We start from the raw sequence: 25,850 nt of genomic DNA, 5'->3' as shown, positions 1-25,850 counted from the left end.
GTGGTGAGTGCATGGAATGGGCTGCCAGCAACGGTGGTGGAGGCGGATTCAATAGGGTCTTTTAAGAGGCTTTAGGATAAGTACATGGAGCTTGGAAAAAATAGAGGACTATAGGTAAGCCTAGTAATTTCTACGGTAGGGGCATGTTCGGCACAACTTTGTGGGCTAAAGGGCCTGTATTGTACTGTAGGTTTTCTATGTTTCTACTCAAATAACTGCTTCACTGAGATTTCGTATCAATGTTACTTGGTAGCTTATTAAAGCAATAAAGTTTTTATTTCAGTCTCCAGCGATTTGCCAATAGTGGGCAATTGTTAGCACACTCAACAGGATCAATGCAAGGAGATAATTCAGTACATCAAAGGTTCAAATGTTAATTTATTATCGCTGTATTACAACTTGAAATCCTTCTTCTCCGGGTAGCCATGAAACTAAGAAAGAAAACCAATACGATCACGAACCCCCAGCACCACAACGCCCCACAAAATATTATACAAGGCATTGGGACAAAATGAACAAAACAGTCAAGGCACGTCAGCCCCCACATACCTCATCCTGCAGAAAAAAAAACGAACGAATCAAATGGAACAGCAAAAAAAAAGAAAGATCGGGCGAAAAGTACAGAATATATTTTTAAAAAACACTATAAGACTGAAGAAAAGTCCAAATTTATATGCACAACGCAGAAAACCTGAGCAACACTCTGTGGGCCGAGCGGCAGACCCTTTCCTTCTCCGTAGACAGCGGTCACCCATCCTCACTTGCCTCAATGCTTCAATTTCCCTCGTTGCTTTAATCGGCGAAATGTAATCGAAATGCCTTCCCGCCATGAAGATCTCAAACACTGCCTCTGCCTAACGGAATCCTTTCGGAGACTGCGCACCGCTGAAACTCCCAAATGATTTCCAAGTTTCCATATTCGCCCCAATGTTTCAATCTCCCTTGTTGCTTTGATCGGCGAAATGGAGTGGAACTTCGGATCGTGCCCCGTCCAGCAATCTTCTAGCCATGTTTCGCGCACGCTGCCTCTGCTTCCCGGTATCCTTTCGGAGACTGCAGAGCGCTGGAACACACAGATGATCCCCAAACAGCAAATTACAGGCTCCAAGAGATCCAGAATCACATCCGATTCGAAGGCAAACGTATAAGATATTACAAAGTGAAATATATGGTTTCAGGATCTATCCAGGAGATGTCCCCCGAAGGAACGTTGAATGCAGGCGCCATATTGACTGGAACTAAATTTAACGAACAAAGCGGTATCATGGGTATGGACTACAATTGGAACGGCTTTAACGTTATCATAAAAGGAAAAGGAGAAGAATCAAACGATGCAGGTAATTTCGCAACTTGTAATATTGAGCTCACTTACCAGGAACTCCGATGACGGCAATGATCGCATGTAGTATTCCGTGTACGGTGTGGTAAACTTTCCACATCTTCTTCGAAAAGCGACCTGCTCCTTTATTCTTCAGTCCAATGAATAATTCTTTTTCGGAATAATATGTAAGACTGTAGCTACCCGGGTTTTTATACTCTATGTGATATCCTCATGAACATGGCGATTTCAACATAGTTAATTTGCCTTAGTGAGCTAATGACGGCATCCAAAATAAATCCCTAAATAAATCAGAGTTTTAATTGCGAAAGTCTAAACAATGGAAGATCTGATGACAGTAATGGTGAAAACTGGGAGAGGTATTCACCAAAATAGCGTTTCGTTATAGGCATCATTTCTTCATCTTATATTGTTTAACAAATGTCCTTCTATTTATCACATTCAGCAAAGCAATTCGATCCAGCCGGTATCCCGCGCTGTCTCTCCGAGCATGTAGCTCCCTGTCAGTCTATTGACACTTGGGGCATTTGGGGTTATCGAAATTACTGCTATGAACAGTAACTGTATGGAAGGAAATTCGCAAATGTGAACTGTAGGAGCATGCATAATTACCCTTAGAAAATGGAATGGCTTGCAAAATAAATCAATTTAAAATTTGCGCTTCCTTTCAAACAGATTTGAATGCTGAAACATGCTAAACCTGAGAACCATCTTCTCAATGCTGTAAGTGTTAAAAGAAACGTTCATTAAACAAGTACTGTCCATCAGCCTGTTGAATATTTCAAATGAATGCAGTAATGTTGTATTTAAAAATATGTTTGAATGTGAACTGTAAACAAAACATTGGAAATTGACTGCAACTACTAAAAGAAATATAGGCTTTTACAATGTTTCTACTTCATTTTTATATCAAAAGCAGAGGCCTCATAGAATAAACACGAGGAAATCTGCAGATGCTGGAAATTCAAACAACACACACAAAATGCTGGTGGAACACTGCAGGCCAGGTAGCATCTATAGGGAAAAGTGCTGTCGATGTTACGGGCCGAGACCTTTCGTCAGGACTAACCGAAAGGAAAGATAGTAAGAGATTTGAAAGTAGTGGGGGGAGGGGGCAATGCAAAATGTTAGGAGAAGACCAGAGGGGGTGGGATGAAGCTAAGAGCTGGAAAGGTGATTGGCGAAAGTGATACAGAGTTGGAGAAGGGAAAGGATCATGGGACGGGAGGCCTCAGGAGAAAGAAAGGGGGGGGGAGGAGCACCAGAGGGAGATGGAGAACAGGCAAACAACTAAACAAGTCAGGGATGGGGTAGAAGGGGAGGAGGGGCATCAACGGAAGTTAGAGAAGTCAATGTTCATGCCATCAGGTTGGAGGCTACCCACTGGTATACAAGGTGTTGTTCCTCCAACCTGAGTTTGGATTCATTTTAACAATAGAGGAGGCCATGGATAGACATATCAGAATGGGAATGGGACGTGGAATTAAAATGTGTGGCCACTGGGAGATCCTGCTTTTTCTGGCGGACCGAGCGTAGGTGTTCAGCGAAACGGTCTCCCAGTCTGCGTCGGGTCTCACTAATATATAAAAGGCCACACCGGGAGCACCGGATGCAGTATACCACACCAGCCGACTCACAGGTAAAGTGTCGCCTCACCTGGAAGGACTGTCTGGGGTCCTGAATGGTGGTGAGGGAGAAAGTGTAAGGGCAGGTGTAGCACTTGTTCCGCTTGCAAGGATAAGTGGCAGGAGGGAGATCGGTGGGAAGGGATGGGGGGGGGATGAGTGAACAAGGGAGTCACGTAGGGAGCAATCCCTGCAAAAAACAGAAAGGGGGGAGGGAAAATGTGCTTGGTAGTGGGATCCTGTTGGAGGTGGCGGAAGTTACGGAGAATTATACGTTGGACCTGGAGGCTGGTGGGGTGGTGGGTAAGGACAAGGGGAACCCTATCCCGAGTGGGGTGGCGGGTGGATGGGGTGAGGGCAGATGTGCGGGAAATGGGAGAGATGCATTTGAGAGTAGGTGGACGAAGGGAAGCCCCTTTGTTTAAAAAAGGAAGACATCTCCTTCATCCTGGAATGAAAAGCCTCATCCTGAGAGCAGATGTGGCGGAGACAAGAGGAATTGTGAGAAGGGGATAGCATTTTTGCAAGAGACAGGGTGGGAAGAGGAATAGTCCAGGTAGCTATGAGAGTCTGTAGGCTTATAGTAGATATCAGTAGATAGGCTGTCTCCAGAGATGGAGACAGAAAGATCAAGAAAGGAGAGGGAGGTGTCGGAAATGGACCAGGTAAATGTGAGGGCAGGGTGAAAGTTGGAGGCAAAGTTAATGAAGTCAACGAGCTCAGCACGCGTGCAGGAGGCAGCGCCAATGCAGTCGTTGATGAAGTGAAGGAAAAGAGGGAGATGGGTACCCATATAGAGTTGGAACATAGACTGTTCCACAAAGCCAACAAAAAGGCAGGCATAACTGGGACCCGTATTCTTCGTGTTTTTTTTTTAAATGTCCTGTATGAAGAAGTGGAGGGATAAGTTAGTAAATTTGCTGATGACACAAAGGTTGTAGGTTGTGGAGGGTTGTCAGAGGTCACAGCGGGACATGAATAGGATGCAAAACTGGGCTGAGAAGTGGCAGATGGAGTTCAACCAAGGTAAGTGTGAGGTGGTTCATTTTGGTAGGTCAAATATGTTGACAGAATATAGTATTAATGGTAAGACTCTTTACAGTGTGGAAGATCAGACGGATCTTGGGGTTCGAATCCATAGGAAACTCAATGCTGCTGAGCAGTTGACTCTGTGGTTAAGAAAGCATGCAGTGCATTGGCCTTCTTCAATCGCGGAGTTGAGTTTAGGAGCCGAGAGGTAATTTTGCAGCTATATTGGACCCTGGTCAGACCCCACTTGGAGTACTGTGCTCGGTTCTGGTCGCTTCACTACAGGAAGGATATGGAAACTATAGAAAGGATGCAGAGGAGATTTACAAGGATGTTGCCTGGATTTGGGAACATGCTTTATGAGAATAGGTCGAGTGAACTTGGCCTTTCTTCCTTGGAGCGACGGAGGATGAAACCTGATAGAGGTGTATAAGATGATGAGAGGCATTGATCGTGTGGCTAGTCAGGGACTTTTTCCCAGGGCTGAAATGTCTAGCATGAGAGGGCACAGTTTTAAGGTGCTTTGAAGTAGATACAGAGGAGATGTCGTGGGTAATTTTTTTTTACGCAGAGAGTGGTGAATACGTGGAATGGGCAGTGGAAGCCGATATGATAGGGTCTTTTAAGAGACTCCTGGACAGGTATATGGAGCACAGAAAAATAGAGGGTTATGGGTAATCCTAGGTAATTTCTCAGGTGAGAACTTGTTCGGCACAACTATGTTTCTATGATATGGTGGACGCGATCAGAAGCATCCTGAAGGCTGGCAGCTGGGAGGTAAACTACCATCCGTACTTCTTTCTTGCATCCACAGAATCGGCTATATGACGCCCTAGCCATAGAGTCCCCTATCACGGCTGCCATCCTCTTCCTTTCTGTAGCCTTCTGAGCCACAGGGCCAGACTAGCAGTGTTCCTCAAGAGTTGGTGCTGGGCCCACATCTTTTTATGCTTCATATAAATAATTTAGATAATGGATGGTTTTATTGCCAAATTTGCAGACGAAACGAAGATTGCTGGAAAGGCAGTTAGTATTGAGGAAACAGCTAGGATACAGAAGGGCAGAAAGATAAAGAGAATGGGCAAGGAAGTGGCAAATGAAATAATGTTGGAAAATGTATATTCACGCACTTTCATAATAGAAATAAATGTGTTGTGGTGAACGACTTTCCAGTGCACTTGAACCGGCTCACAAAATGGCATGTGCCAGCAGAGAGGCCGGCCCCAAAAAGGGTGCCAGGCCTTCTTCACCAACAAGGGGAAAAGCCCGCGCACGGTAAGGGACTGTGAATATGCACTCCTAACAGCATTCCCACCCGGGGAGGGCAGAAACAGGAAGGCTTAAAAGCGAGGCCGTGAAGTTTGAATAAATCTTTTACACAACTGCAACTCACCGTCTGCGTGTCGTTATTCCAGCGCTGTGTGTAGCACACCGCTACAAATGGTGAACCCGACAGCCCAAACAATATTTGGACCGAAAGTGAACGACGCCGTATCTGTTCATGCAGTTTCATTAAAACTGCCAAGCTTCTGGATGCTGCAACCTCACCTATGGTTCCAACAAGCAGAAGCCCAATTCCACATTCGGCAGATAACCTCGGATTCCACACGTTACTAATACATGGTGAGCTCCCTCAACCAGGAGACAACCACCCAGGTTGAGGAGTTCACACAGCCACCCCCGGAGGATGGCAAATACACAGAATTCAAAGCCCTGCTCATAAGGACTTTGGGTCTCTCACGGCGCGAGCGAGCTACCCGCTTACTGCACCTGGATGGTTTAGGAGACAGGCTGCTGCCAGCATTAATGAATGAGATGCTGGCTCTGGCTGAAGGATACAAGCCCTGCCTCATGTTTGAGCAGGCGTTCCTGGAGCAGCTGCCTGAGGACATGCCCCTGCTGCTGTCCAATGCAGATTTCAGTGACCCCCAGAAGGTGGCGGCCCAGGCAGATGTGCTTTGGAAAGCCAAGAAGGAGAGTTGGGCGTCCGTTGCACAGATCACCAAGCCACACGCCCAACAGCAGACCAGACCAGGCCCGGCAGAAGAGCCCACAAAACCCAGAGGCAGGAGTGCAGAGGCCAACGAACAATGGTGCTTCTACTACCAGCGGTGGGGCTCAGAAGCCCGCCGCTGTAGCCCGCCCTGCAACTTCCCGGGAAACGCCAGGGCCAGCCTCTTGTATGTCTGGGACAAATAGTCGGGATGCCGCTTTTTGGTCAACACCAGAGCCGAGATAAGCGTCTTACCTCTGACGAGTTATGACACCCCTAACAGAGAACCAGGACCCGCCCTGAGGGCCGCAAACGGCAGCACAATACGGACCTATAGCACCCGTACGTTGCAGCTACAGTTCAGCTCCAGACGGTTCACGTGGGACTTCACACTGGCCGCCATGGCCCAACCACTCCTGGGGGCAGATTTTTTGCAAGCTCACAGCCTGCTGGTCGACCTGCAAGGGAAGAGACTAGTCCACGTCAAGACTTTCCAAATGTTCTCCCTGGGTGAAGCCAAGTTGCCAGCCCCACACCTGGACTCCATTACGCTGTCTGACAACGAATACTCCAGAGTCCTGGCGGACTTCCCATCAGTTCTGGCACCGCAGTTCACAGCAGCCATGCCCAGACACGAAGTACAGCACCACATCCCAACCCAGGGACCACCCCCCCACGCCCGTGCTTGAAGGCTTCTCCCGGACAAGCTCCGACTGGCGAAGGAGGAGTTCAAGAGGATGGAGGAATTGGGGATCATACGGCGGTCGGACAGCCCACGAGCCTCCCCCCTGCACATGGTGCCCAAAGCAACAGGGGGCTGGAGATCATGCAGCGACTACTGCAGACTGAACAAGGCTACAATACCGAACCGCTACCCTGTGCCGCACATTCAGGACTTTGCAGCAAACCTGCACAGCGCAAGGATCTTTTCCAATGTAGACTTCGTCCGGGTATACCATCAAATCCCAATGCATCCGGACGACATCCCCAAAACAGCACTCATCACTCCGTTCGGCCTTCTCGAATTTCTCCGAATGCCGTTTGGCCTAGAGAATGCCGCACAGATGTTTTGGCGGCTCATGGACGTGGTGGGACACAACCTGGACTTTGCATTCATCTATTTGGATGGCATCCTCATAGCCAGCAGTAGTTGTCAGGAGCATCTGTCCCACCTCCATCAACTCTACGCCTGACTGAGTGAATACAGCCTCACGATCAACCCGGCCAAATGCCAGTTCGGACTCAACATCATTGACTTTCCGGACCACAGGATTACTAAAGGCAGGGCAACCCCTCTGCCCGCCAAGGTAGACACGGTCCGCCACTTTCCCCGACCCAACACACTCAAAGGCCTGCAGGAATTTGTGGGTATGGTGATTTTCTGCCACCGCTTCCTCCCCTCAGCAGCCTAAATCATGCGCTCCCTGTTCACCCTGATGTTGGGTAAGGGCAAGGACATTACCTGGGACGAAGAGGCCGCAGCCGCTTTTGTTAAAACCAAAGACGCCTTGGCAAACGCCACAATGCTAGTGCACCCCAGAATAGACGTCCCTACCTCCCTTACAGTAGACGCATCCAACACAGCAGTCGGTGGAGTGCTGGAACAACTCATCGAGGGTCGCTGGCAACCCCTGGCGTTTTTCAGCAAACACCTATAACCACCCGAACTCAAATACAGTGCTTTCGACTGGGAGCTGTTGACACTATACCTGGCAATCCGGTATTTCAGGTACTTCTTAGAAGGTAGGCCCTTCACCGCGTTCACGGACCACAAACCACTTACCTTTGCGTTCATGAAGGCGTCCAATTCCTGGTCGTTCCACCAGCAGCGACATCTGTCCTACATCTCCAAATACACGACGGACATCTGGTATGTCTCGGGAAAGGACAACGTCGTGGCGGACGCACTATCCAGACCTACCTACCAGGGGGTGGACTATGTAGCACTGGCAGAGGTGCAGCAGGCAGATGACAAGATCCCTAGTTACAGAACTGCAGTCTCCGGTTTGCAGCTCCAAGACTTCCCCGTAGGCCCAGCTGAGAGGACCCTTCTGTGTGACGTAGCTACCGGCCAACCTTGCCCAATTGTCCCGGCAGCCTGGCGGCGGTGAGTTCTCATCTCCATTCACAACTTAGCGCACCCCTCCATCAGGTCAACCATCCAGATGGTCTCCAACAGGTTCGTTTCTCACGGACTCCGCAAGCAGGTCAGTGAATGGGCCAAAATGTGCATGCAGTGCCAAACTGCCAAGGTGCAGCAGCACATTAAAGCTCTGCCGCAGCAATTCCACCCCACCAGCCGGCATTTTGACCACATTCATGTGGATATCATGGGGCCCCTGCCAGTGTCGCGAGGAGCGCGGCACCTCCTAACTATCGTAGACCGGTTCACAAGATGGCCAGAGGCAGTCCCGCTCACCGACACCACCTCTGAATCCTGCGCCCGAGTGCTGATTGCAACCTGGGTATCTCGCTGTGGTGTACCAGCCCACATTACCTCCAACAGAGGCGCCCAGTTCACCTCCAGCCTGTGGTCAGCTATGGCCTGCCTTTTGGGTACACAGTTACACAACACAACTGCCTACCACCCACAATCAAATGGACTAGTGGAGCATTTCCACTGTCACCTGAAGTCGGCTCTCATGGCCCACCTGAAGGGGCCTAACTGGGCGGACGAACTTCCCTGGGTCCTGCTTGGAATTTGCACGGTGCTCAAAGAGGATCTGCACACCTCGTCGGCCGAGTTGGTGTACAGTGCAATCCTGGTCGTCCCAGGAGAGTTCATACCAGCCCCAAGGGGGCAAGAGGAAGAACCCAGTCCTGGACAGACTATGTGAGAGGCTCGGTAACCTAGCCCCCACACCCACTGCACAGCATGGACAGAGACCAACCTGCATACCCAAAGACCTGCAGCACTGTAAGTTTGTTTTTGTACGACGGGGCAGACATCAGGCACTGCTACAGCGGCCCTATGAAGGGCCATTTAAGGTGATCAGGAACAACGGGTCCATGTTTGTGCTGGACGTTGGGGGGAAAGAGGAAGTTTTCACAGTGGACCGACTCAAACCGGCCCATGTGGACTTGGCGCAGCCAGTTGGAGCTCAGGCACCGCGGCGCAGAAGCAGACCTCCCAAACAGAGGCCAACTCAGACTGTGGAGATTGTGGGGTGTATCGCTGGTTCTGGGGGTGGGGGTTATGTGGTGACCCACTTTCCAGCACACTCGAACTGGCTCACAAAATGGCGTGTGCTGGCAGAGAGGCCGGCCCCAAAAAGGGCGCCAGGCCTTCTTCACCAGCAAGGGGAAAAGCCCCCGCGCGGGAAGGGGCTGTGAATATGCACTCCCTACAGCATTCCTGCCCGGGGAGGGCGGAAAAGGGAAGGCTTAAAAGCAAGGCCATGAAGTTTGAATAAATCTTTTACACAACTGCAACTCACGGTCTACGTGCCGTTATTTCAGCGCTCTGTGTAGCACGCCGCTACAGCGTGGACTAATTTTCTAAACGGGGAAAACTCAAGAATCTTAGAGATAAAGGGAATTTGGAGTCCTCGTGCAGAACAACCTCAAGGTTAACTTGCAGGCTGAGTCGCTGTTAGGGAAGGCAAATGCCATGTTAGCATTCATTTCAAGACGTCTAGAATACAAGAGCGAGTATGTGATGCTGAGGTTTTATAAGGCATTGGTGTGACCTCACCTTAAGTATGGTGAGCAGGTTTGTGCCGTTCATCTTACAAAAGATGTGCTGGAATTCAGAGTGTACAGATTCCAGGAATCTGTCGGTGCGGGCAGCGGAGCGGGAGTAAGGAGTGCTCGTGATCAACATACAACTGGAGATCGGAGGATCAGCCGTTGTAGGTAGGCCGAGACCCTCGGACCTACCTGGAGAATACCTGAGGAGGAAGGTAAAACTGCTCAAGTGCGGGTGACATCAGCGACGAGCGCGGGCTTTAAAAAGCGACCCACTTTCAGGAGCGGGCAGCGGAGTGCGCAGGAGCAGATTGCTGGGCTTTGGCTCAGCGGGCCTCGGCGCAAGAGGACTTCGACAAGAAGCCTGTTTTTCATTTATTCTGACTAATCTAGGATCAGGTAATGGGGGAGACAGTTAGAGCAGTGGTGTGCTCTGTATGCAGAATAGGATCCCTTTATTCCCACTCCCTGTTTTCTGGCGATCATTCAATGCTCTGCTCATGCTAGTAAATTCCCTATAAATCCATGGGCTTCTGACCTGCTAAGCAGCCTCCTGTGCGGAACCTTATCAAAGGCCTTCTGAAATTCCAAGTACACCACATCCACTGCATCTACTTTATCTACCCTGCTTGGAATTCTCTCAAAACAGTCCAAGGGGGAAAAGCGAAGGAGAGTAGACAGGGAGTGCAGAGCACCCCCTGTAGCCATTCCCCTGAATAATAAGTTTACCGTCCTGGATGCTGTTGGTGAGGACGACTGACCAGGTGTGAGCCACGGTGGCACTAAGTCTGACCCTGTGGTGCAGAAGGATGGGATGGAGAAAAGGAGAACTGTCATCATTGGAGACTCTATAGTCAGGGGAGCAGACAGGAGCTTTTGTGGATGTGAGAAGGAAACCCACATGGTTTGTTGCCTCCCGGGTGCCAGGGTCCGGGATGTCTCTGACTGGGTGCATGACATCCTGGTATGAGAGGGAAAGCAACCAGAAGTCGTGATACTTGTTGGGACCAATGACATAGGCAGGAAGAAGGATGAGGTCCTGAAGTGTGAGTTTCGGGAACTAGGCAGAAGGCTGAAGAATAGGACCTCAAGGGTGGCGTTCTCAGGATTTCTGCCAGCACTACGTGATAGTGATGGTAAGAATTGGAGGAGATGGCAGTTGAATGCGTTGGCAGGGTTTTTGATTTTTGGACCATTGGGATCTCTTATGGGCAAGGTGGGACCTGTACAGATTGGATGGGTTGCACCTGAACTTGAGGGGAGTAATATCCTTGCTGGTAGGTTTGCTAGCATGGTTCGGGAGGATTTAAATAATTTGCAAGGGGGATGGGACCTGAAGCGATAGAGCAGTGAAAGAAGTGCATGAAGTATAGCCATATCTAACATATAGAGAGGCTTTGAGGAAAGAGCAGCAGAATAAAGGGTATAAAGGTAGTAAGGTAGAAGGGCTAAAGTGTGTGTACTTCAATGCAAGAAGCATCAGGAACAAAGATGATGAACTGAGAACTTGGATACATACATGGAATTATGATTTAGTGGCCATTAAGGAGACTTGGCTGGCACCAGGGCAGGAATGGATTCTCAATATTCCTGGATTTCAGTGCTTTAAAAGGGATACAGAGGGGGGGGAAGGGGAGGAGGGGTAGCATTACTAGTCAGGTATACTATTACAGCTGCAGGAAGGATGGGTAATGTAGCAGGATCCTCTTTTGAGTCAGTATGGGTAGAAGTCAGGAACAGGAAGGGAGCAGTTACTCTACTGGGGGTATTCTGTAGGCCCCCTGGTAGCAGCAGAGATACCGAGGAGCAGATTGGGAGGCAGATTTTGAAAAACAGGGTTGTTATCATGGGTGACTTTAACTTCCCTAATATTGATTGGCACTTTATTAGTTCCAAGGGTTTAGATGGGGCAGAGTTGGTTAAGTGTGACCAGGATGGATTCTTGTCACAGTATGTTGACAGACCGACTAGGGGGAATGCCATACTAGATCTAGTATTAGGTAACGAACTGGGTCAGGTTACAGATCTGTCAGTGGGTGAGCATCTGGGGGACAGTGATCACCACTCCCTGGCCTTTAGCATTATGATGGAAAAGGATAGAATCAGAGAGGACAGGAAATTGTTTAATTGAGGAAGGGCAAATTATGAGGCTATAAGGCTAGAATTTGCGGGTGTGAATTGGGATGATGTTTTTGCAGGGAAATATACTATGGACATGTGGTCGATGTTTAAGGATCTCTTGCAGGATGTTAGGGATAAATTTGTCCCAGTGAGGAAGATAAAGAATGGTAGGGTGAAGGAACCATGGGTGACAAGTGAAGTAGAAAATCTAGTCAGGTGGAAGAAGGCAGCATACATGAGGTTTAGGAAGAAAGGATCAAATGGGTTTATTGAGGAATATAGGGTAGCAAGAAAGGAGCTTAAGAAGGGGCTGAGAAGAGCAAGAAGGGGACATGAGAAGGCCTTGGCGAGTAGGGTAAAGGAAAACCCCAAGGCATCCTTCAATTATGTGAAGAGCAAAAGGATGACAGGAGTGAAGGTAGATTAGAGATAAAAGTGGGAAGATGCGCCTGGAGGCTGTGGAAGTGAGCGATGTCCTCAATGAATACTTCTCTTCGGTATTGACTAATGAGAGGGAACTTGATGACGGTGAGGACAACATGAGTGAGGTTGATGTTCTGGAGCATGTTGATATTAAGGGAGAGGAGGTGCTGGAGTTGTTAAAATACATTAGGATGGATAAGTCCCTGGGGCCATAAGGAATATTCCCCAAGCTGCTCCACGAGGTGAAGGAAGAGATTGCTGAACCTCTGACTAGGATCTTTATGTCCTCGTTGTCCACGGGAATGGTACTGGAGGACTGGAGGGAGGCAAATGTTGTCCCCTTGTTCAAAAAAGGTAGTAGGGATAGTCCAGGTAATTATACACCAGTGAGCCTTACTTCTGTGTTGGGAAAGCTGTTGGAAAAGATTCTTAGAGATAGGATCTATGTGCATTTAGAGAATCATTGTCTGATCAGGGACAGTCAGCATGGCTTTGTGAAGGGCAGATCGTGCCTAACAAGACTGATAGAGTTCTTTGAGGAGGTGACCAGCCATAGAGATGAGGGTAGTGCAGTGGATGTGATCTACATGGATTTTAGTAAGGCATTTGACAAGGTTCCACGTGGTAGGCTTATTCAGACAGTCAGAAGGCATGGGATCCAGGGAAGTTTAGCTAGGTGGATTCAGAATTGGCTTGCCTGCAGAAGGCAGAGGGTTGTGGTGGAGGGAGTACATTCAGATTGGCGGGTTATGACTAGTGGTGTCCCACAAGGATCTGTTCTGGGAGCTCTACTTCCTATGATTTTTATTAACGACATGGATGTGGGGGTAGAAGATTGGGTTGGCAAGTTTGCAGATGACACAACGGTTGGTGGTGTTGTAGATAGTGCAGAGGATTGTCGAAGATTGCAGAGAGACATTGATAGGATGCAGAAGTGGGCTGAGAAGTGGCAGATAGAGTTCAACCCAGAGAAGTTTGAGGTGGTACACTTTGGAAGGACAAACTCCAAGGCAGAGTATAAAGTAAATGGCAGGATGCTTGGTAGTGTGGAGGAGCAGAGGGATCTGGGGGTATATGTCCACAGATCCCTGAAAGTTGCCTCACAGATAGATAGGGTAGTTAAGAAAGCTTATGGGGTGTTAGCTTTCACAAGTCGGGGGATAGAGTGTAAGAGCCGCGATGTAATGATGCAGCTCTATAAAACTCTGGTTAGGCCACACTTGGAGTACTGTGTCCAGTTCTGGTCGCCTCACTATAGGAAGGATGTGGAAGCATTGGAAAGGGTACAGAGGAGATTTACCAGGATGCTGCCTGGTTTAGAGAGTATGGATAAAGATCAGAGATTAAGGGAGCTAGGGCTTTACTCTTTGGAGAGAAGGAGGATGAGAGGAGACATGATAGAGGTGTACAAGATATTAAGAGGAATAGATAGAGTGGACAGCCAGCACCTCTTCCCCAGGGCACCACTGCTCAATACAAGAGGTCATGGTTTTAAGGTAAAGGGATGGAAGTTCAAGGGGGATATTAGAGGAAGGTTTTTCACTCAGAGAGTGGTTGGTGCATGGAATGCACTGCCTGAGCCAGTGGTGGAGGCAGATACACTAGTGAAGTTTAAGAGACTACTAGATAGGTATATAGAGGAATTTAAGGTGGGGGGTTATATGAGAGGCAGGGTTTGAGAGTCGGCACAACATTGTGGGCCGGAGGGTCTGTAATGTGCTGTACTGTTCTATGTTCTATGTTCTATCTGTTCCAAGTTTTACATGTGATCTTCCACCTTCTCAATTCGTGTCTCTGTCACCGCAATTTTTCTTTTTCAATATTTTTATTATTATTATTAATATCAACAAAATAAAATTGATACATAGATAATGGGATTACAAACATACACTTTTCAACTGAACATGAAAGAATACATAAGCAATAGTTACAGTATAAATGAGTATTCCCAAATCATGGACGATACAAGTAACAAATAAACAAGGCAAACCCAGGTATATCATAATATATATTTAAAAAGAACAGAAAAAAGAAAAAGAAAAAAAATTATGCAAAAAACTAATCTAATAATCTAATAATTAATAAGGAAAAAACAAAGAGAAAAAGAAAAAATGAAAAAAAGGGCTGTTTATAATATCTAACAAAAATACAACATCATCAGTGTTGTCAACTCCAATCCTCTCAACATATATAAAATCGAAACTGGAAAAACAAATAGGCTTGGAACAGGGTCATATTACATCTTATGAGAATATTGAATAAATGGTCTCCATATCTTTTGAAATTTAATAGAAGTATCAAATACAACACTTCTAATTTTTTCTAAATTTAGACATAACATAGTTTGAGAAAACCAATGAAATATGGTAGGAGGATTAATTTCTTTCCAATTCAACAAAATAGATCTTCTAGCCATTAATGTAAAAAATGCAATCATTCAACAAGCAGAAGAGGATAAATGGAGTGAGTCCATCATTGGTAAACCAAAAATTGCAGTAATAGGATGAGGTTGTAAATCAATGTTCAATACCATAGAAATAATATCAAAAGTGTCTTTCCAATATTTTTTCAAAAGCGGACACGACCAGAACATATGAGTTAAAGATGCTATCTCAGAATGACACCTGTCACAAATAGGATTTATATAGGAATAAAAATGAGCCAATTTATCCTTGGACATATGAGCCCTATGCACAACCTTAATCTGTATTAATGAATGTTTAGCACATATAGCTGATGTATTAACTAATTGAAGAATTTTATCCCAATTCTCAATAGGGATAGTAAGGTTAAGTTCTCTTTTCCAATTATTTTAATCTTATAGAAGGGCTTTGAACATATCTTCATAATTATATTGTAAAGTTTTGATATTAGCCCTTTCTGAGAAGGATTTAGTTCAAACAAATTCTCCAAAATACCTGAAGACACAAAATTTGGAAAAGTAGGAAGTACAGTGTTTAAGAAATTCCTAACCTGTAAATATCTAAAAAAATGAAATCTAGGCAAACTATATTTATTAGATAATTGTACAAAAGACATAAAACAATTATCCAAAAATAAATTGGAAAATCATAGTAATCCTTTAGTCTTCCAAGCTGAATAAGCTTGGTCTATAATATAAGGATAAAAAAAAGCAATTGGATACAATAGGAATATTTAAAACAAACTGAGTCAACCCAAAAAATTTTTATTCTGCCATATATATGAGGAAATTTTTGAATCAACATTAGCAAAAAAAGATTTTGGAATAAAAATTGGTATCACTTGAAATATATGTATAAAAACTTGGATAAAATAACCATCTTAATATCATTAATCCGACCTATCAGAGATAAAGATACTGGTGACCATTTAGTAAACAAACATTTAATCTGATCGATTAGGGGTAAAAAATTAACCTTAAATAAGTCCTTATAGTTTTTTGTGATTTTAATCCCTAAGTAAATAAAAGAGTCATTAACTAATTTAAAAGGTAAATTTCCATAAATTGGAACCTGTCTATTTAAAGGAAACAATTCACTGTTATTAAGATTTAATTTATACCTGGAAAAATTACTAAATTGAGCCAACAATGATATAACTGCAGGAATGGATTTCTCAGGATCAGAAATAAATAATAATAAATCATCTGCATATAATGATAGCTTATGTATATCCATCCCACGATTAATGCCAAAAATGTTCTGTGATTCTCTGATAGCAATTGCCAAGGGTTCTAAAGCAATATCAAATAATAATGGACTAAGAGGACAGCCTTGACTAGTGTAAGGCCAAATTTAGAATATTGTGTGTAGTTCTGGTCACCGAATTATAGGAAAGATATCAATAAATTAGAGAGAGTGCAGAGACGATTTACTAGGATGTTACCTGGGTTTCAGCACTTAAGTTACAGAGAAAGGTTGAACAAGTTAGGTCTTTATTCATTGGAGCGTAGAAGGTTGCGGGGAGATTTCATCGAGGTATTTAAAATTTTGAGAGGGATAGATAGAGTTGACGTGAATAGGCTGTCTCCATTGAGAGTAGGGGAGATTCAAATGATTTGAGAGTTAGGGGGCAGAAGTTTAAGGGAAACACGAGGGGGTATTTCTTTACTCAGAGAGTGATAGCTGTGTAGAATGAGCTTCCTGTAGAAGTAGTAGAGGCCAGTTCAGTTGTGTCATTTAAGGTAAAATTGGATAGGTATATGGACAGGAAAGGAGTGGAGGGTCATGGGCTGAGTGCGGGTAGGTGGGACGAGGTGAGATTAAGAGCTCGGCACGAACTAGGAGAGACGAGATGGCCTGTTTCAGTGCTGTGATTGTTATATGGTTATATGGTTATACCCCGAAATGAATGAAAAAAGGGAGATCTTTGATTATTAGTAAGCACCAAGGCTACTGGAGTATGATATATCATTTTAATCCTGGAAATGAATGTCGGACTAAAATTAAACTTCTCACGCACAGTAAATGAGTATGGCCATTCAACTCTATCAAATGCTTTCTCCGCATCTAGTGAAATGACACATTCTGAAGTGCTATGTGAAGGAGTATAAACAATATTCAATAATCCCCTAACATTGAAAAAAGAATAGCGATTTTTAATAAAACCAGTTTGATCTTCCGAAATAATTTTGGGTAATACCTTCTCCAGCCTGGATGCCAGTAACTTGGAAAAGATCTTGGAATCTACATTCAATAAAGATATTGGTCTATAGGATGCACAGTCAGTAGGGTCTTTATCTTTCTTCAATATTAAAGAAATGGAAGCTCTATAAAAAGATTGCGGCAGATTACCCAATCTAATTACTTCTTCAAAAACCCTGCATAACCAAGGAGAAAGAGTAGTGGAAAAACATTTTAAAAATTCTACCGTATACCCATCTGGACCTGATGCTTTCCCAGAATTCATAGAGGAAATAACCCCTTTAATTTCTGCATCCGTAGTAGGAGTTTCTAATATTGAAAGATTATCTTGTAGCGGTGTGCTACACGCAGCGCTAAAATTACGACACGGAGTCGGTAACTGCAGTCGAAGGAAAAAACTTTATTCGAAATCTTCAGCCTCACTTTTAAGCCTCCCTCAACCTGCCCCCCCATGACGCAGAGGCTCCAAGGCTCTGTGCTCGCAAACCCCCGTAGGCTATCTAATTGTGAGTCGGTTCGGATGTGCCAGGAAATGGGTCGCCACATAACCCGCCCCCCCCCAGAACCGGCGATACACCCCCCAATGTCCACAGTCTGGGCCAGAACCTGCTTGGGAGGTCGGCCTCTGCGCCGAGGTGCCGGAAACTCGGCAGGTTGCGCCAGGTCCACATGGGCCGGTTTGAGGCGGTCCACCGTGAAAACCTCCTCTTTCCCCCCAACGTCCAGCACGAACGTGGACCTGTTGTTCCGGAGCACCATAAACGGCCCCTCGTATGGCCGCTGCAGCGGTGGCCGATGCCCGCCCCTTCGTACAAACACAAACTTACAGTTCTATAGGTCTTTGGGTACGCAGGTCGGGTGCCGCCCGTGCTGAGAAGTGGGTATGGGGGCCAGGTTACCGAGCTTCTCACGTAGTCTGCCCAGGACTGCTGCGGGATCTTCCTCTTGCCCCCTTGGGGCTGGTAGGAACTCCCCGGGGACGACCAGGGGCGTGCCGTATACCAACTTGGCCGACAAGGCGTGCAGGTCATCCTTGGGCGCTGTGCGGATGCCGAGTAGGACCCAGGGAAGCTCATCCGCTCAGTTGGCTCCTCGCAGGCGGGCCATGAGGGCCGACTTCAGGTGACGGTGGAAACGCTCCACTAGCCCGTTCGACTGTGGGTGGTAGGCAGTGGTGTGGTGCAGCTGAGTCCCCAAAAGGCTGGCCATAGCTGACCACAGGCTGGAGGTGAGCTGGGCGCCTCTGTCAGAGGTAATATGGGCTGGTACACCAAAGCGAGATATCCAGGTGGCGATCAGGGCTCGGGCGCAAGATTCGGAGGTGGTGTCGGTGAGCGGGACCGCCTCTGGCCATCTCGTGAACCGGTCCACAATAGTCAGGAGGTGCCGCGCTCCACGCGACACTGGCAGGGGGCCCACAATATCCACATGAATGTGGTCGAAACGCCGGTGGGCGAGATGGAACTGCTGCGGTGGGGCTTTGGTGTGCCGCTGCACCTTGGCCGTCTGGCAGTGCATGCACGTTTTGGCCCATTCACTGACCTGTTTGCGGAGTCCGTGCCAAACGAACCTACTGGAAACCATCCGGACAGTTGTCCAGATGGAGGGATGCGCCAAGTTATGAATGGAGTCGAAAACGCGGCGCCGCCAGGCTGTCGGGATGACGGGACGGGGCTGGCCGGTGGCGACATCACAGAGTAGGGTCATGAGGGAGGGCTTGTGTCCGTCGGCGAGAGACAACATCTCATTCATTAAAGCCGATGGAGGTCTGTCGCCCAAGCCATCCAGGTGCAGTAAACGGGCAGCCCGCTCGCGCCGTGAGAGTCCGAAAGTCCTGAGGAGCAGGGCTTTGAATTCCGTGTACTTGCCATCTGCCGGGGGCAACTGTACGAACTCTGCGACCTGGGCTGCTGTGTCCTGGTCGAGGGAGCTCACCACGTAGTAGTAGCGGGAGTCTTCTGAGGTGATCTGGCGAACGTGGAATTGGGCTTCGGCTTGCTGGAACCATAGGTTCGGGCGCTGTGTCCAGAAACCCGGCAGTTTCAACGAAACTGCATGAACAGAGGCGGCGTCGGTCATTTCTGGTCCAAAAATCGTTTGGACTGTCGGGGTCACCAATTGTAGCGGTGTGCTACACGCAGCGCTAAAATTACGACACGGAGTCGGTAACTGCAGTCGAAGGAAAAAACTTTATTCAAAATCTTCAGCCTCACTTTTAAGCCTCCCTCAACCTGCCCCCCATGGCGCAGAGGCTCCAAAGCTCTGTGCTCGCACCCCCCCGTAGGCTATCTAATTGTGAGTCGGTTTGGATGTGCCAGGAAATGGGTCGCCACAATCTGATGATAATTTTAATTTTGGAAAATTCAATTTCCCAAGAAAATCACACATGGTATTATAATCATGAGGGAATTCAGAATGATACAGGGAGGTATAAAAATCTTGAAATGATTTGTTTATCTCATCATGGTTAACTGTCAGATCCCCATTCTGCTGACGAATCTTAGTAATTTGACGTTTAACCAAAACATTCTTCAATTGACTAGCTAACAGTTTACCTGATTTATCACTATGTATATAAAAATCAGATCTGGTTTTCATTAATTGATTTTCAATCGAAGATGTAAGTAATAAACGATGTTCCATTTGAAGTTCAACCCTTTGTTTGTAAAGCTCCTTACGAGGAGTGATCGAATATTTCTTGTCAATCTCTTTAATTTTATCAACCAATAAAAGAGTTTCCTTCTTAATGTGTTTTCTCAGACCAACAGAGTAAGAGATAATCTGTCCACGTATATATGCTTTAAAAGTGTCCCAAAGTGTTCCGCAAGAAATAACATCCATGGAATTAGTTGAAAAGAAGAAATCGATCTGTTCCTTCATAAATTTAATAAAATCCGGATCTTGCAGTAAGGTAGAATCAAATCGCCATTGTTTAGCACTAGAAGCTGTATCCGTAAATTTAATAGAAAGTTTTAATGGAGCATGGTCAGAGATAGCTATAATATCATAATTACAACCAATTAGTGATGGAATAAAACAAGAGTCAATAAAAAATAATCAATTCTCGAGTAGGAATGATAAACATGTGAGAAAAATGAAAACTTTTTATCCTTAGAATGCCGAAATCTCCAAATATCAAAAATTCCATTATCAGACAAAAAAAGAGTTAATATAAGTGGCCAACTTATTAGGTAAAGTCTGAGTAGATATAGATCTGTCCAACAAAGGAATTAAACAACAATTAAAGTCACCACCCATTATTAACTTATATTCATTTAGATTAGGTAGAGAAGTAAATAAGGACTTTAAAAAAAATCGGGATAATCCACATTGGAGCATAAACATTAACCATAGCAACCCTTTTGTTAAAAAGTAAGCCAGTAATTAACAAAAATCTACCATTAGAATCCGAAAAGATATCGTGTTGGACAAATGCAATAGAGGAGTCAATAAAAATTGAAACTCCCTTTACTTTAGCATTCAAATTCGAATGGTGCTGTTGACCCCTCCAAAACCTAAAAAATCAATATTTATCCTCTTTCCTCACATGAGTTTCTTGTACAAAAATAATATGTGCATTGAGTCTTTGAAATATTTTGAAAATCTTTTTCCGTTTAATCGGATGGTTTAAGCCATTAGTATTCCAAGAGACAAAATTAATGGTCTGAGCCATATTTCTGAAATTAACCCTTTGGTATATAAAGGGTTAACCAAATTATGAACTCATGCACCCAGAAGAGGAACAAAAATAAGGAAGTGACGACATCGTGGACATTTTAGTAGTTTAAAATCAGCTCAAATGAAGAAACTAAAAAAAAACTGTTGTAAAGAACATAAGATTTAGAAAAAGAACCCCCCACCCCCCCACCCAAGATGAGAAAAGACCTCCCCAGCCAAGCCAGGAAAAGGCTGGGAAAAAAGAGAAATGTAACTAAATCTTCCCCCATATCAGCAGGAGGCATCTCCGTATATAAAAGATAAAAAAGATCCACCCAAACTCTAAAGAAATAATAATCACTATACTAAAACCAAACTTCTTAATATAATTGCTAGTAAAAAAAACAAAAATAATATAATCACTAGTAACTTATAAATCGGGTTAAAACCCAAACAAACCAAAAAAAAATTTTAACTGTGATAAGAAATGCATTATAGGAAGAAGACGAGAGAAAAAAAATGGCGAAATCAAAAAAAAGCCAAAAATATTTTAGAGAAGAAACCGCCATCTTAGTAAAAAAAAATTCACCTTCAAAGGATTAATAAAAATGATCAAAGCTAAAGTACAGTGATTGAAGAAAGTAAAATAAAAAGATTAGCACATCAAAAAAAAACTTTAACTAGAGTATAAAATATAGAGTAAACCTGCACCAATAGCCAAAAACAAAATCTGGTTTTGGAAACAAAAACCACCTTGCAATGATCAAAATCACTCATTTATTAGAGATGAGAATCCATAGCAGTAGGGAAGTTCTCATTCAAAAAGCTTCTCGCTTCAGATGTAGAAAAGAAAACACGCCGTGATCCGTGATGCATTGGGAGGCGATATTCTGAGCTTCGCAGGGTATAAGAGCACAGGTTTTAGATTTTTCTCATAACATTCAGACATCAGAGGTTTAAAAAGAAGCCTTGCCTTCATTACTTCTGGACTAAAATCTTCTACTAATCGAAAATTGAATTCTTGAAATTTGACCATCCCTACACACTGAGCCACACGAATAGTTAGCTGAAACACTTGGTGATCAAAGCATAATTCTGTGAGCGCGATCAAGTAACGGAGGACTGTCTGGGAATACAGAAGGGAACGCATCCTTTAAAAGTTGAGCAAAGTACTTCGAGGGGTCCCCTTGTTCAATACCTTCCAGGAGACCAAGTATGCGTAAGTTCTGTCTTCTGGACCGATTCTCAAAGTCGACACTCTTGGCTTTAAGTGTTTCCACCTGTTTAATCATCGAAAGTAATTTCTGCTCCAGTTTTTCGATTATCAAGTCTCGCTTCCGAGTGTCCTCTTGCAAAGTTGCGATTAGAACTTGCTACTGGTTAACTACTGAATCTGTCTTATCCATATAATCTTGAAAAGCCTTTATTTCTTGTTTGAAAATTTGTCGTTGTTCTTCAAATTTTTCATTTAAATCCTCCAATAACATTTCATAAGTCAATTCAGTGTGCTTAGGATCGGTCTTTTTCTTCTTTCCATTCCCGTTAGAATCTTTCCCAGGTTCTCACCCTTTAGATCTAAGAGCCATTTCTGTATTAATTTCTTTAAAATTCACAATAAACTCTTAAAGATAAGTTCAAAAAAGTAGCAAGAATCTTTTGGTGTAGATAAAAGTAAGTTAAATAAGGGTGATCATAGGTTAAAAAAAGTAAAGGTTATGGAGCGAATCTGAAACAATGCTCACTCGATGAGCATCTCCTGCTGACCCCCGCTATTGTTTGATTGATGTTTGTGAGCTCTGACTTGATATCATTTAGTTGCTGTTTTATATCTTTTTGGAACTCCCGTAGCTCTTCCAGAATTTTTATTATATTTGCCGCTTCGCCTGAATGAGGCAACATCATCAGCCTCACTACCATGCGTTCGGGTAGGCGAGCCACTCGCTGCACCCCTCTCATCCACAGGCTTCGCAGTGATGCTTTTCAATCTCCTTTCTTTTTCCCCATTCTTGCCCCCTTATCAATTCAGATATTTTTGAAAGATGTTATATTTGATGGATTAATGGGGCAAAATATGCATTTTTCAAGAGGAGTTCTTGACTTAAGCTGAACGATTATGTCACCGGAACCTCCCCTGGAAAGACTTCTTAAGGATAGGATCTACGAGCATTTGGAGAAGTACAGTCTACTCAAGGATAGTCAATATGGCTTTGTGAAAGGAAGTTCATGCCTCATGAGCCTAATTGAGTTTTTTGAAGAGGTAACAAAAGAAGTTGATGAGGGCAAGGTGGTAGATGTGGTCTACATGCATTTTAGCAAGGCATTTGATAAGGTACCCCATGAGAGATGCATCCAGAAAGTCATGAGGCATGGGATCAGTGGAACCTTGGTTGTTTGGATAAAAAAAATTGGCTTGCAAGAAGAAAGTAGAGGTAGTAGTGGAAGGAAAGTATTCTGCCTGGAGGTCGGTGACTAGTGGAGTGCTGCAAGAATCTGTCCTGGGACCCCTGCTCTTTGTGATTTTTATAAATGACCTGGATGAAGAGGCGGAAGGATGGGTGAGTAAGTTTGCGGCTGACAGGAAGATTGGAGGAGTTGTGGATAGAGCTGTAGATTGTTGAAGGTTACAAGAGGATATAGACAGGATGAAGAGTTGGGCAGGAAAGTGGCAGATAGAGTTTCATCCAGATAAGTGTGAGGTGATGCATTTTGGAAGGACAAAAAAGAAGGCTAAGCACAGGGTTAATGGTTGGTTACTTAAAAGTGTGGATGAACAGAGGGACCTTGGGCTTCAAATCCATATATCCCTCAAGGTTGCTGCTCAGGTTGGTCGGGTATTGGATATCCTATAGGATAGGATGATTTGGAGTTTGTAAAATGTGTGCACGATGGTTTTTTGTAGCAATACATAGAGGTACCAACTAGAGAAGGGGCAGTGTTGGATCTCCTGTTAGGGAATGAGATAGGTCAGCTGACGGAGATATGTGTTGGGGAGCACTTTGGGTCCAGTGATCACAATGCCATTAGTTTCAATGTAATTATGAAAAAGGATATGACTGGAACCAGTGTTGAGATTTTTGATTGGAGAAAAGCTAACTTTGAGGAGATGCGAAAGGATTTAAAAGGAGTGGATTGGGACAAGTTGCTTTATGGGAAGGATGTAATAGAGAAATGGAGCTCATTTAAAGGTCAAATTTTGAGGATACCAAATCTTTATATTCTTGTTAGGTTGAAAGGAAAGGTTAAAAGTTTCAGAGAGCCATGGTTTTCAAGGAATATTGGAAACTTGGTTAGGAAAAAGAGAGATATCTACAAAAAATATAGGCAGCATGGAGTAAATGAGGTGCTCGAGGACTATAAAGAATGTAAAAAGAAATTGGATAGGTAATGGACAGGAAAGGAAAGGAGGGTTATGGACTGAGTGCAGGTCAGTGGGACAAGGTGAGAGTAAGCATTCGGCGTAGACTAGAAGGGCTGAGATGGCCTGTTTCTGTGCTGTAATTGTTATAAGGTTATATGGTTATATGATATTAAGAAAGTCTATGGGATGCCAGGCTTCATTAATAGGGGGATTGGGTTCAAGACCAGAGAGGTAATGTTGCAATTCTACAAATTTCTGGTGAGATCACACTTAGAGTGTTGTGTTCAGTTCTAGTCAACTCATTATAGGAAGGATGTGAAAGGTATGAAGAGGGTGCAGAGGAATTTAGCAGGATGTTGCCTGGATTGGAAAACAAGACTTATGAGTCAAGGTTAGCAGAGCTGGGACTTTTCTCTTTGGAGCATAGACAGATGAGAGGGGACTTGATAGAGGTCTACAAGATTGTGAGAGACATAGATAGGGTGGATAGCGAGCACCTGTTTCCCAGGGCACGAATAGCAAACACCAGAGAGCATATGTATGAAGTTAAGGGAGAGAAGTTTAGGGGAGACATCAGGGGTAAGCTTTTTACACAGAGGGGTATGGGTGTCTGGTCTAACTTGCCAGGGATGGTGGTGGAGGCTAAAACATTAGGGGTATTTAAGAACTTCATGGACAGGCACATGGATGAAAGAAAGATAGAGGGTTACGGGGTAGTGTGGGTTTAGTACTTTTTTAAAGAATAGACAATAGACAATAGGTGCAGAAGTAGATCATTCGGCCCCTCGAGTCTGCACCGCCATTCTGAGATCATGGCTGATCATTCACTATCAATACCCAGTCCCTGCCTTGTCCCCATATCCCTTGATTCCCCTATCCATCAGATATCTATCTAGTTCCTTCTTGAAAGCATCCAGAGAATTGGCCTCCACCATCTTCCGAGGCAGTGCATTCCACACCTCCACAACTCTCTGGGAGAAGAAGCTCTTCCTCAACTCTGTTTTAAATAACTGACCTCTTATTCTCAATCCATGCCCTCTGGTACTGGACTCTCCCAACATCTGGAACATATTTCCTGCCTCAATCCTATCAAATCCTTTAATTATCTTAAACGTTTCAATCAGATCCCCTCCCAATCTCCTCAATTCCAGCGTGTACAAGCCAAATCTCTCCAATCTCTCTGCGTAAGACAGCCCTACCATCCCAGGAATCAACCTAGTGAATCTACACTGCACTTCCTCAATTGCCAGAATGTCCTTCCTTAAACCTAGAGACCAAAACTGTACACAATATTCCAGGTGTGGTCTCACCAGGGCCCTGTACAAATGCAAAAGGACATCCTTGCTCTTGTATTCAATTCCCCTTGTAACAAAGGCCAACATTCCATTTGCCCTCTTCACTGCCTGTTGCACTTGCACATTCACCTTCATTGACTGATGAACTATGACTCCTAGGTCTCTTTGCATTTCTCCCTTACCTAACTCTACACCGTTCAGACAATACTCTGCCCTCTTGTTCCTGCTTCCAAAGTGGATAACTTCACATTTATTCACATTGAATGACATCTGCCAAGTATTTGCCCACTCACCCAGCCTATCCAAGTCTCCCTGTATTCTCCTAACGTCCTCTTCGCATGTCACACTGCCACCCAGTTTAGTATCGTCAGCAAACTTGCTGATATAGTTTTCAATGCCCTCATCTAAATCATTGACATAAATCGTAAAGAGCTGTGGTCCCAATACAGAGCCCTGTGGTACCCCACTAGTCACCTCCAGCCAGTCCGAGAAACACCCATTCACTGCTACCCTTTGCTTTCTATCTGCCAACCAGTTTTCTATCCATGTTGAAACCCTGCCCCCAATGCCATGAGCTCTGATTTTACTCACCAATCTCCTATGTGGCACCTTATCGAATGCCTTCTGAAAATCTAGGTATACAACATCCACTGGCTTACCCTCGTCTAACATCCTTGTTACACCCTCAAAAAACTCCA

This window comes from Hypanus sabinus, chromosome 6 (genome assembly GCF_030144855.1).
Source record: "Hypanus sabinus isolate sHypSab1 chromosome 6, sHypSab1.hap1, whole genome shotgun sequence".
Taxonomy (NCBI): domain Eukaryota; kingdom Metazoa; phylum Chordata; class Chondrichthyes; order Myliobatiformes; family Dasyatidae; genus Hypanus; species Hypanus sabinus.
The sequence above is the reverse complement of the archived record's forward strand: the minus strand, read 5'-3'. Positions refer to the sequence as shown.